This window comes from Macaca thibetana, chromosome 6, assembly GCF_024542745.1.
Source record: "Macaca thibetana thibetana isolate TM-01 chromosome 6, ASM2454274v1, whole genome shotgun sequence".
In the NCBI taxonomy this organism is placed as follows: Eukaryota; Metazoa; Chordata; class Mammalia; order Primates; family Cercopithecidae; genus Macaca; species Macaca thibetana.
The window spans coordinates 151,293,773-151,308,057 of record NC_065583.1 but is presented as its reverse complement, the minus strand read 5'-3'; the positions used below and the strand labels follow the sequence as shown (position 1 = coordinate 151,308,057).

The 14,285-nt window shown below is 34.5% G+C and overlaps 1 long non-coding RNA gene across 1 annotated transcript; it reads left to right on the top strand.

Annotated features, from left to right (window-relative positions):
• The first annotated feature begins 8,786 nt into the window (after positions 1-8,786).
• Positions 8,787-13,653, top strand: LOC126956714 (uncharacterized). The gene is made up of 3 exons (XR_007726460.1): positions 8,787-8,891; positions 10,388-10,469; positions 13,591-13,653. It is a non-coding gene; the product is annotated as an uncharacterized LOC126956714 (long non-coding RNA).
• Positions 13,654-14,285: the final 632 nt, after the last annotated feature.

Below are 14,285 nucleotides of genomic sequence, written 5' to 3'. Positions count from 1 at the left end.
AATCCAACTTACAAGGGATATGAAGGACCTCTTCGAGGAGAACTACAAACTATTGCTCAACAAAATAAAAGAGGGCACAAACAAATGGAAGAACATTCCATGCTCATTGATAGGAAGAATCAATATCGTGAAAATGGTCATACTGTCCAAGGTAATTTGTAGATTCAATGCCATCCCCATCAAGCTACCAATGACTTTCTTCACAGATTTGGAAAAAATTACTTTAAAGTTCATATGGAACCAAAAAGAGCCTGCATTGCCAAGACAATCCTAAGCAAAAAGAACAAGGCTGGAAGCATCATGCTACCTGACTTCAAAATATACTACAAGGCTACAGTAAGCAAAACAGCATGGTACTGGTACCAAAACAGAGATATAGACCAATGGAACAGGACAGAGCCCTCAGAAATAATACCACACATCTATAACCATCTGCTCTTTGACAAACCTGACAAAAGCAAGTAATGGGGAAAGGATTCCCTATTTAATAAATTATGGTGGGAAAACTGGCTAGCCATATGTAGAAAGCCAAAACTGGATCCCTTTCTTACACCTTATACAAAAATTAATTCTAGATGGATTAAAGACTTAGACGTTAGACCTAAAACTGTAAAAACCCTAGAAGGAAACCTAGGCAATATCATTCAAGACGTAGACGTGGGCAAGGACATCATGACTAAAACACCAAAAGCAGTGGCAACAAAAGCCAAAATTGATGAAAGGTGTCTAATTAAACTAAAGAGCTTCAGCACAGCAAAAGAAACTCCCATCAGAGTGAACAGGTAACCTACAGAATGGGAGAAAATTTTAGCAGTCTACTCATCTGACAAAGGGCTAATATCCAGAATCTACAAAGAACTCAAACAAATTTACAAGAAAAAATCAAGCAACCCCATCAAAAAGTGGGTGAAGGATATGAACAGACACTTCCCAAAAGAAGACATTTATGCAGCCAACAGACACATGAAAAAATGTTCATCATCAGTGGCCATCCAAGAAATGCAAATCAAAATCACAATGAGATACTATCTTACATCAGTTAGAATGTCAATCATTAAAAAAGTCAGGAAACAACAGATGCTGGAGAGGATGTGGAGAAATAGGAACACTTTTACACTGTTGGTGGGACTGTAAACTAGTTCAACCATTGTGGAAGACAGTGCAGCAATTCCTCAAAGATCTAGAAAAAAAAATAGCATTTGACCCAGTCATCCCATTACTGGGCATACACCCAAAGGATTATAAATCATGCTGCTATAAAGACACATGCACACGTATGTTTATTGCAGCACTATTCACAGTAGCAAAGAGTTGGAACCAACCCAAATGTCCATCAGTGATAGACTGGAGTAAGAAAATGTCTCACATATACACCATGGAATACTATGCAGCCATAAAAAGGATGAGTTCATGTCCTTTGTAGGGACATGGATGAAGCTGGAAACCATCATTCTGAGCAAACTATCTCAAGGACAGAAAACCAAACACTGCGTGTTCTCACTCATAGGTGGGAATTGAACAATGAGAACATTTGGACACAGGGTGGGGAACATCACACACTGGGGTCTGTTTTGAGGTTGGGGGTGGAGGGAGGGATAGCATTAGGAGAAATACCTAATGCAAATGATGAGTTAATGGGTGCAGCACACCAACATGGCAGATGTATACATATGTAACAAACCTGCACCTTGTTCACATGTACCCTAGAATTTAAAGTATAATAAACAATAAAAAATATGCATAAAGGCCATAATGGACATTTCTCAAAAGAAGCATACAAGTGACCAAAAAACACATAAAAATGTTCCACATCAGCAATCATCAGAGAAATGCAAGTTGAAGTCACAATGAGATGCCATCTCACACCAGTAAGAATGGTTCTTACTAAGTTGCAAAACAACAGATACTGATGCGGCTGCAGAGGAAAAGGGCAACAATCATGCAGTTTTCGTGGGAATGTAAATTAGTTAAACTACTGTAGAAAGCAGTTTGGATATTTCTCAAAGATCTTAAAATGGAGCTACCATTCAACCTAGTAATCCCATTATTGGGCATATACCTTATCCCCCAAGGATAACAGATCAGTCTACCAAAAGACGCATGCACTCATATGTTCATCACCACACTATTAAAAATAGCTTAAGATTGTGATTTCATATCCACTGAACAAAACACATATCTCCTTTCCCCATTCCCAAGTAACTACCATTCAATTGCCAACTTCTATACATGTGACAATTTTATATGCTTCATATAATAATAATAATGCAGGATTTGTTCATCTGTGACTGAATTATTTCATGTAACATAACATCTTCTAAGTCCATGTATGTTGTTGCAAAGTGCACCATTTTTTTTTTATTTTTAAGGCTGAATAATATTCCATTTCATAGGTATACCAAATTTTCTTTCACCTTTTGATGTGCATTTGGGTCATCTCTATATCTTGAATATTATTGAGAATAATGCTTCACTGAACATAGGAGTGCAGATATCACTTTGAGATTCTAATTTCAATTCTTTTATATAAATGCCCAGAAATATCATTGCTAGATCATATGGTAGTTCTATTTTTAATTTCTTTTGTGGAACTTCCATGCTATTTTCCATACCAGCTGCACTATTTTACATTTTCATCAACAGTGTGAAATGGTTTTGATTTCTCCACAATGTAGCCAATACATACTAATTTTTGATGTTTTAATAATAGCCATCTTAATAGTTGTGAGATGATAACTCATTGTCATCTTGCTTTATATTTCCCTGATGATTAGTGATGTTGATCTTTCTTTATATACATATATACATACCTGTTGACCATTTGTATATCTTCTTTACAGACATGTCTAGTTAAGTCCTTTGCCCATTTTTTAAAGTTTGTTTATTTATTTGCTGTTGAGTTGTAGGAGTCTCATGTATTTTGGAAATCACCTCTTATCGAATATATGGTTGCGAATATTTGTCCTGTTCTATTCAGTAAAATAATTTTTAAAAAATTCTAATTACTATTATATTTTATTAGTTTGTAATTTCAAGAGTTGGTGGCTTTACTATATTAACTTTTAATCAAGAATATGTTAATCTCAGGCCATATAGAGTGGCTACCAGCACTTTGAGAGGCAGGAACTGGCAGATTGGTTGAGCCCAGGAGTTCGAGACTAGCCTAGTCAACATGACGAAACTCCAAATCTACGAAAAATACAGAAATTAGCTAGGCATGGTGGCACATGACTGTAGTCTCAGCTACTCCGGAAGCCGAGGTGGGATGATCACTTGAGCCAGTAAGGTCAAGACTGCAGTTAGCCTCGATGGCACCACTGCACTCCAGCCTGGGTGACAGAGTGAGATCTTGTCTCAAAGAAAAAAAAATATATATATGTTAATCTCTGTGAGACACAAAGGTCTAGATTTAACAATTGGTAAGACATTTAGGGACTTCTGAGATACTTTCCACTCATTTTACTACCAAGCTAGTAAATAAGCAATCATGTGTTTCTCCAAGACATCCATTCTTGCCTAGTATGTGATAAAGTTGCGTCTCAAACTTGAGCAGCCTTAGAAGCCCTGTAAAGTGAGGACACAACTGATCCAAAGGATTCCAGACCAATGTCCCTACTGTTTTTATGGGGCTTCAGGCTAGAAAAAGAGCAAGATGAAGGTGAAGACCATGATTTATGCATTCTTTATTTAGGATTTCTGAATCAATAGTAATAAAAGTAAAATCTGCCTCATGTTTCTAGTTTCATTTATTATTTGGGGGTATCTTCACACAATTTTCTCTATAATTTTGAGTAATCTCTCTCTCTCTCTTTCTTTTTTTTAGTTTAACAGAGATATTTTTAAAATTTAAGTGTAGAATTTTATCATATTCTAGGAACATTTTGGATAAAGTTTAACAATTTCCTGGTTTTTCTTCATCATTAAATTCTTTCTTTTACTTCAGTAGTATTTATTGACATGTCTTGTATGTCAGAAATAATAGTAAACAGAAAAATGTGACACTTTGGCAAAAAAGAAGCAGTGAGGTTAACGCATAAACACAATAGGAAATTGTAGTAAGTACTATAAGTCTGGCGTCCCCAACCCCCTGGCCGCAGACCTGTATTGTCCATGTCCTGTTAGGAACGGGCCGCACAACAGGTGAGCAGCAGATGAGCAAGTGAAGCTTTACCCATATTTACAGCCACTCCCCATCATTCACATTATCACCTGAGCTGTGCCTCCTGTCAGATCAGCAGAGGCATGAGATTCTCATAGGAGCGGGAACCCTATTGTGAACTGCACATATGAGGGATATAGGTTGTGCACTCCTTATAAGAACTTAATGCCTGAAGATCTGAAGTGAAACAGTTTCATCCTGAAACAATCACCCCCAATCCTCTCAGCAGTGGAAAAATTGTCCTCCATGAAACCTGTTGCTGGTGCCAAAAAGACTGGGGACCATTGCTATAAGTAATCATATCCAAGGATCTTTAGTTGCATATAGTTATTGATTTTTTTTACTTTGTTTAATGGTTAATTTATCAACTGTAAATACATTTATTCTAAAAAATGAAAAGTCTACACATATGATGAATCACTTTTTGAGTTTTATAACAAGAGTTTTCATAAATAATTTCACATTTTCTTATACTAATTTTACTCTTTTAACAAATCATTTTGTCAAATACTCCAACATGCTTCAAATGACATACAATAATTATTCAATGAGTATAGAATTTTATTTATACTCCTACACTACTTAAAATTATTGTATTATGTATTTCATTTCCTTGTTTTCTTCATATTTTTTTCACACTTTTCAAAGAGTGAATAATAATTACACAGCTAGAAATAAAAAAAAAAAACTCTGATTTGTCAATCAACTGATTTCCAGTTCAAACATGAGTCCTCATTGTATCTTCTAAGTTCTCTCGATAATCTCCATTACAACACTGTTGCAGGCCACTCTTTTATACAGTTCATTTCCTACATCAAAAGAACATTCAAACTTCATGCATGTCTTTTTAACTTGAAGCTTTTTCTATGTATCCCCATGTTGCCCAAGTTTAATTTTCTTAATTTCACACATTCCTTTAATTTCCAGAAATATAATGCTTTCCTATGTGCATCATATATTACATTTTGGTAGATGATCCAAGCTTATGTCACCTTGGAAAGCACAATTGTGTGCAAAGGTTGGTATTCTCTCTGACAGTAGATCAAGTTGCTATCTTCCATCAGATTTGGGAAGTACTTTTTAACCTGACTAACTTGTTGAAAAATGGAGCTGATAAGCCTTTCTGTTTTTCATAATATATATATTTTTTTTCTCAGGATGCATTGGCTTATTCTCAGTTCCCTGTGTTTAACCTTCTTTGTTTTTTTACTTGGAAAACTGTTCCCAAACTTTAGATTTTATACAGGCAAATGCTTAACATTGTGAGATAATCAGAACCACATATAAACCTGTAACGTCTAATAAAGGCCGGGTATGGTGTCTCTCACCTGTAATCCCAGCATTTTGGAAGGCCAAGGCAGGAGGATCACCCGAGGTCAGGAGTTCGAGACCTACTCAGGAGGCTGAGGCAGAAGAATCACTTGAACCCAGGAGGCAGAGGTTACAGTGAGCCAAGATTGCACCACTGCATTCCAGCCTGGGCGACAGAGTGAGACTCCATTTCAAAAAAAAAAAACAAATGAACAAACATCTAATACAATTATTTATTTTTTAATAAAGACAAATTAATAAAGATGTATAGTACTATTAATAATGTCACCTGTCTTAATTTTTTATACATTTTTCATTTATAGTTTTTCCATGTGAGCATACTGGTGGAATTTTACTGTGTCAATATCTTCTGAATATTTCTAATTTTTATTCCATTATGTTTTCCATTATCATTGCCTGGTCAATGACTTTCCTATTAACATTGGCCCCTTTAACATTTAGGTACATCTCTCCTATTCTTGAAAGCATCTTCGCTTTCTGGAGCAAGGTGTTCCAATAACATCTTTATATCTACTTGAGTGCAATACATATGTGTGTGAAAGACCTCGCATTCTGCAAAATCACCACAAACGATTCCAGGGTTTATGAGGCAAATGACATTGGCCAAAACCTGTGCAGCCATGTAAACAGAACACTAACAAAAATAATAATTAGAAAATGACTTGGCAGACCATGCAAGCAGCTCAGGTTTGCCTGAAGGTAGCCTAAGGAAATATTAAACTTATGAAAAACAATTGAGGTGAAAGTCTGGCTTGTGCAAGGCACTGAATCAATGCAGAAAGAAAATGGAGCTCAGAACACCGGAGCAAGTAAAATCTTCTCTCAGCCTAGCACTTTGTATGGCTGTGTTTCTGACTCTCCAGAGTGAGTACATTGCACACAGGGACTCACTGTCAATTTCTCTAAAGTAGAGCTGGAAAAATTACTGTGTATGAAGCACCCAAGCAAAATACTTACTACATTTTTTTTCCTTTTTTGTTGAGGGTTTAATTTTTCTCACACTCTTTTGGCTCTTCAGAAAAATCAGATATGAAAACAGATACAGATATGAAACCCAGATTTTACTTTATAATTTTCCCTAACAAATAATGGTAATAAACAACATTGGTTATTAGATGTGTCTTACAACAGAAAAAAAAAAAAAAGTCTGCAAATATCCTGAAATCAGCTACTCTGAAATAGTTTATGTACTTACTTTTCAATTTGGAAAGAGTGTTAAATATAAAAACTGAGAGTTCATATTTAATTTTTTAAGGGCTAGGAGCTTATAAAAAATGGTTTGAAAGACCACATCTTAAAATGCTGCCATTAACATTTTGACAAAGTGCAAGTTTTTTTTTTTTGTTTTTTTTTTTTTTGGTTTTGAGGTTACAGTTTACAGTGATACTTCCAATTCTTGTATTTCCAAATGCATAATTCAAAAAATTTTTAAAAGCTAGTTAATTTTCTCTATATCATGCTTATTTAGTTTTTGTTTCTTCTCTAAATTGCTATTATATCTTTTTCTCTTTCAAAACTCTCAAAGTTCTTATTAACCAAGACAAAATATCTCTAAGATAGAGAATAAGATAATAAATAATTCTGATAGGCTTTTCTAATAATAGATTACCCTGAATTCCTAGCACAAACCCTGTGTATCCTGATTCATTTTGTTTCTAGTACAGTCATATACTGCATAATGATGTTTTAGTCAACAATAGACCCCATATACAACAGTGGTGCTGTAAGATTACGATGAAGCTGAAGAGTTTCTTTCTCCTAGAGACATCATAGAAATGGCAGTCTGGTACGGCAGCACATTGTCCATGTGCTTGAATCTTGGTAACACTATGACAAATGAAAGTGTTCCCCTAGGGGAGATTCGTGTGTGTATGTGTGCATGCGTACATGTGTGAATGTTCTATTTTTTAAATAAAACCAGCTACTTTTAGAAATAAATGATAATGTAAAATGGAAATTTAAGCTTTTTATCTATTACAACCATTGATTTTGGCAAATGTAAACTAAAATCCTTCAGAGGTCTGACACATTTTTCACCTTAACAAGAGTTTTAACATCCACATATCAAAATCTCATTAACTTTGTCAATATGACCATGGATGCATCCTCAATAGAGAAACTTTTCTAGAATTTTCCCCTTTGATTAATACCTTTTATTTTTCTCATTCAATTAAATTCATTAAATTGAATAAAGAACTCCAGGAAGCCCTTTTTGGCATAAAAAAATTAACCCTTTTATGAGTGACAGTACCAATATTTGTTAAAGGTTAAATTTAATTTCTCAAATATAATTTATTTGATTGACACTGGATTTATAAAATGTTAAAATTTCTTCTTACAATTTATAGATTTTAAAAATTGGTGTATTTTTAATTGTTCAAATTCTTCAAATACAGTAATATATTCAAATAAAAGCTTTTAAATCAAGGAATAAAATTAATTGAATAGTCTTGTCTTTCTATAATACTGCAGACTTACAGTCTTTTAAAGGACTATTGATACTGGATTCTTGATAATATTGCAATCAATAACTATCACTGTCCAAAATCAGTACTGATATTGATAGTATGAACTCAAAAGGTATAAGGTACATGTGATATTACCATTTGTGTGGGAAGCATTATAGTATATTGGCTTGGAATTGAAAATAACTAATTTTAATCCAGGTTTGTCACCTACTATCTCTTTGAGTATGGTAAAGTAAATTATGTATCTACAACAGTGGTGGTCGAAACAACACTTGCAAGTTGCTTCATCTATAAAATGGGAATAATTATAAGAATAATAACTTAAAAGGTTATTGGAAATAATACATGTACATAATAAACATGCAATGCCTGATAAGTACCTTGTGCTTTATCTATTGTTACTATATTGAAAAGAATGGGCAAGACAAGTATGATTAGAATTTAGCATAAAATGATGGAACATTTTTTTCATCTTTTTCTTTAAATTATATTTAAAAACCTGAAAGTAAAGTTTAGAAAAACACTACAGGATTGCCTATCATGATAGAAAGAAAAATGCCTTATGCTATCTTAATAATAAATTTGAAATAGTTCAATTAACTGGAGATTATTTTAGCTATATAATGGTTTATTATGTAATAAATCCATTCTCATTGTTCTATAGGAATTTGGGTGGGGGTAGTGTAACTTAAAATCCGATAGTCTACCAATATAGATGGCTCTTAAACTTTGTCTTCATATTTTCTAAGAAAATACTTAGATGTTTTTACATTACTAGAAATCCAATTCAGAATTCATTCACACATCTCATGTCTCACACATTTCAGAAAATTAGAAATTTGTATTGATGAAAAAAAAAAAAAGTTTTTCTGGGCCAAAAAACATCAATCAGCTTCATCTCCAGAGTGATCCTCCAAACTCAGGGAGAATTGGTAAGTGTTTTTGACTTTCATGATAGATCTGAAAATTGTCACCTAAATTTTTAAAACAGCAACACAGTACTAGTGTTACCAGTCTCTTGTATTTAAGCTTGAATTGACTTGGTACAGTTCTTTTTCCAAGTCTATATAAAAATGACCTTCAGGGAACATCATTTAATTGTGCGGTATGTTCGTTGTACTGTTCATTCCATCTTTTCTGTTATTTGCTATCGTTATAAATCAACAACCATGTAAACCCATTTGAACAATTGATGTGCATTAATAAATTTTACTTCAAAATGTTTCTATTTAAAACGTCCTATGTTTTCTATGAAATTATCATTGAAGATATGACCTACAATGTTGTTCAATGTTTTCTTAAGATTTTTTTTTTTCAGAGTAGTTTTAGGTTCACAGCAAAATTGGGAGCATGGTACAGGCATTTTCCATATAGCCTGTGACCTCACACATGTTGTATATCTTGCTCTGGAGAGGGACTACGAATATCCCTCACTAGAAGGCATATTTGTTACCATTGATGAAACTATATTGACACAGTGTAATCATCCAAATGCTGTAGTTTACATTAGAGTTCACTCTCAATGTTGTACATCCTAGGGGTTTGGACACATGCATAATGTAATACTCATTTGCGATATCACGTATATATAATTATACTAACATGTAGAGTTTACACAATGTCCTTAAACTATTTGCTTTGCCTTTTCATCCCTCTCGCCTCTACGTCATCTGTCAGCAATCAATTCTCTTCTGCTGTCTTCACAGTTTTGTCTTTTCCAGAATGTTATATAGTTGGAATCCTATAATATATAAAGGCTTTATATTGACTTATTTCACTTAGTAATGTGCATTTAAGATTCCTTCCTGTATTTTCACGTCTGAATAACTCGTTTCTTTTTACAGTTGAATAATATTCCATTGTCTGGATGTACTGCAGTTTATTTATCCATTCACCCACTGAAGTACATTTTGATTGCTTCCAAATTTTGTTATTTATAAACAAAGCTACCATAAACATCTGTGTGCAGGTTTCTGTGGAAGTTTTCTAAATGCCAACAAGTGTGATTGGTGGATCATATGGTAAGGGTATGTTTAATCTTGTAAGAAATTGCCAAAACTGCCTTCTTTTTTTTTTTTTTTTTTTTTTTTTTTTTTTTTTGAGACGGAGTCTCGCTCTGTCGCCCAGGCTGGAGTACAGTGGCCGGATCTCAGCTCACTGCAAGCTCCGCCTCCCGGGTTCACGCCATTCTCCTGCCTCAGCCTCCCGAGTAGCTGGGACTATAGGCGCCCGCCACCTCGCCCGGCTAGTTTTTTGTATTTTTTAGTAGAGACAGGGTTTCACCGTGTTAGCCAGGATGGTCTCGATCTCCTGACCTCGTGATCCGCCCGTCTCGGCCTCCCAAAGTGCTGGGATTACAGGCGTGAGCCACCGCGCCCGGCCCAAAACTGCCTTCTTAAGTGACTGTCCCATTTTGTATTCCTACCAGTGGTGAATGACAGTTCCTGTTTCTCAACATCATTATCAGCATTTGGTGCTTTCAGTGTTCTAGATTTTGACCATTATAATAGGTGGGTAGTGGTATCTTGTTTTAACTGGCCATTCCTTTGTGACATATGATATGGAGCATCTTTTCGTATGCTAATTTGCCATGCATGTATCTACTTTGATGAAGTGTCTGTTAAGGTTATTGAGCTATTTTTTCTTCAGACTTTTTCCTATTGTTGGGATTTAAGGGTTCTTTGAATATTTTAGACAACTGCCCTTAATCAGATTTATCTTTTGCAAACATTTTCTCCCACTCTGTGACATTTCTTTTCATTCTCTTGACTTTGTTCTCCACAGAGCAGAAGTTTTCAATGTCTGGCTTATTAATGACTGATTTCTTTCATGGATCATGGCTTTGGTGTTCTTCCTAAAACGTTATTTGCATACAGATGATCATCAAGATTTTCTCCTTTGTTACCTCTTAGTTTTATAGTTTTACATTTTACATTTGGTCCTATGATTCATGTTGAGTTAATTTTTGTGGAGGGTGTAAGATCTGTGTCTAGACTCACTTTTTTTGCATGTCTAGGTATTCTGGTACCACTTGCTGAAAAGACTATCTTTGCTACATTATATTGCATTGCTTTTTTTTTCAAAAATCAGTTGACTATATTTATGCAGGTCTATTTGTTGGTTATCTATTTTGTTCCATTGAACTATTTGTCTCTGTTTGCCAATACCAGACTGTCATGATTACTGTACCTTTATAGTAAGCCTTAGAGTTGAGTATAGACAGTTCTTCAATTTATTCTTATCAATCAGTATTGCTTTGGCTATTCTGTGTCTTTTGCCACTCCATATAAACTTTAGAATTAGCTTGCTGGTCTCCACAACATACATTACTGGAATGTGACTGGAATTTTATTGACTCTATAGACCAAATTGGAAAGAACCAACATATTGCCAATATTGAGTCTTCTGATTCATGAGCATGGGATATTTCCATTTATTTAGTTCTTTTCTGTTTAATTCATCAGAATTTTACAGTTTTTTGTATAAAGATTGCACATATTTTGTTCAATTTATACCTAAAGTATTCCATTTTGGGGGAAGCTAATATAAATGTAATGTTATTGCTTTTTTAAAAAATTTCAAATTTAACTGTTCATGGCTGGTCTATAAAAAATCAATTGACACTTGTACATTAGCCTTATAATCAGCAACCTTGCTATAATCGATTGCCAGTTCCAGAAGTTATTTGTTGTAGTTGTTGAATCCTTTAGGATATTTACATAGATAATTTTGCCATCTGTAAACAAAAATAGGCTTATTTCTTTTTTCTCAGTATATACACCTTTTATTTCCTTTCTTATTGCATTAGCTAGATCTTTCAGTATGATATTGAAAAGCTGTGGTGAGAAGATATCCTTGCCTTTCTCCTAATCTTAGTAGGTGAGCTTCGAGTTTCTCAACATTAAGAATAGAGTTAGCTACAGGGATTTTGTAAATATTCTATTTCTGGCTAAGGAAGTTCTCTATTGCCATTTTATTGAGAATTATCACAATTAGGTGTTGTATTTTACTTTTTCTGCATGTAGTGATACGATCATACTGTTTTTGCAAACACCTATGAAGTGATTACTTTTTAAAATGCTACACATTTCCTCTGGAGAAACTAGTGTATTTTGAAGTATCTATAAAAGTTGCAAACTATATTATATCTTACATTTTGCCATGTTTGACAGGTCAGTCAAAGATCTTGATTAATCACAACAGGAATATTACCCTGGGTGATTTTAAAGTTTGCTCTTATTACAGTTTATTTTTTTCTTCTCATGATTTTACAAGTTTCTATACATTTCTTTTGAAAAACTGTGAGAATCAAAAACATAAAAATGGGTCTTTAAGATAATCTGGTGATTTTACATTACCCTAAATCTATATTTAATCAACTTTTTCTATTTTTAATATGCTGTATCACTAATCATTATATTAAAAGGTATAGTAATTTATAACTTTATGATCTATTTCAAAAAAATCAACTATTAGACAAGGAGGGTAACAAAAACTTTCAAAAGACAGTATTTTCCAATATCATTGCTAGATAAGATAATTCAATTATCTTTCATTTTAAAATTTCTATTTGATTATTTCTATTTATGTCAACAGCAGTCATAAATCTGAGAACCTGAAAGTTTAAGCCACTAAATAAGCATTGTATTAATTAAATAAATTTTTATGTAGCTACTAAAAGCTACCACAATTTATAGACTGATTTTAAATGTTTTATCTGAAGACTTATATTCCCTCTTTTGCATAATGTAAGCATCAATATAATATTCTTTACTCAGCTATGATATCATAAAATTTCTTCCCAGAAATATTTTTATGACTAATTGCTTCCCATTTGTGGTCAGAAATCTTATTTTATGCATTTAACCTATTTTTCATACCAACTTTTAATATCACCATCTTCCCAATTTTAAAATAATGAATGCAATTCCGTTTCAAACATGTATACTCCTCTCTGTAACTGTGTCATTTTTTTTTCCTGTTTGAATGCAATTCTTACTATTAAACCTCCATTTGTGTTACTGCAATTCCACTAAAATTCACGGTAACAAATTTAATTGTTAAAAGTAATTTACATTTTTAAGTTATAGTTGCCTGTTTAATAGTTGGACATTCAATGAAATAAAATATAAAAAAAGCATAGTACATATTTGCATTTTTGAGTGTGTGTGAATGCCTGTGTATGTACAATACTTGTATGAGTTTGTGGATAAGAGTGTGCATTGTGTGTGTGTGTGTAGGAAAAGAGATATTAAATGTAATTTTGTAACTTTTTACAGTAAGTACTTTTTTAAACATTCAAGTGAATACACATAGTTGGAAATAGTTTGGCTGGGAGCTACTTGAATTTGAAACTCAACCTTATGCGTATGGTTGATGAAACCACACATTGTTTGAGACAAGCTAGGAAAAGTCTAAATAGTAAGTGAAGATAATGTTTAGCAAAACTGGAATCCTGACAGTTAGTCAAGCAGGCAAACCATGTTGGAAATTAGCCATCCAAAAGAAAAATCCTAAGATGGTAGTGTCTTGGCAATAAAAGAAATAGAACGCTGTAAGAATGTAGTGACACTCTGGTTGAATATTCTCCATCCCTTTTGCCTCCACTTCTTGGATGTGTTTTCTTCTCAGTCATCCTCCTTAGCCACCTCTGATGAGTGCATGGAAGAGGATGACCTGCTTGGTTAGTCTGCTTCCTGAACACAAAATATTAGGCTTCTGAAATCAAACCTACAAAGTTATTGTTGCTTTTATTCCACGTGGGTCAGCATTCTCAAATACTGTGAATTTCTATGTGTTTGATTCAAATCAACACCTTTTACATAAACTTATAATTCTGCCTGAGACATCTATCACTATAGGTTTAATTACAATTATTTGAGATAAGAACACCTAAAGTCTACCCTCCTAGAAATTCAAGAATACAAAACATTGGTTTTAACTATGGTCACTGCATGGTACTGAGAGGTGACAACATGCTAGCAGTCCTCACTCTTGGCACCTCCTCCGCCTCAGAGTCCACTCTGGCCCTGCTTAAGGAGCCTTTCAGCCCGCCATGGCACTGTGGGAGCCCCTCGCTGGGCTGGCTGAGGCCAGAACCGGCTCCCTCTGCTTGCAAGGAGGTGTGGAGGGAGAGGCCTGGGCAAGAACCAGGGCTGCATGCAGTGCTTGTGGGCCAGCGTGAGTTCCGGTGGGCATGGGCTCCACGGGCCCTGCACTAGGAGCGGCAGGCCAATGCCACGGACCCAGGCAGTGAGGGGCTTAGCACCCACCCAGGCCAGCAGCTGCAGAGGGTTCCCCGGGTCCCCCAGCAGTGCCGGCCCTCT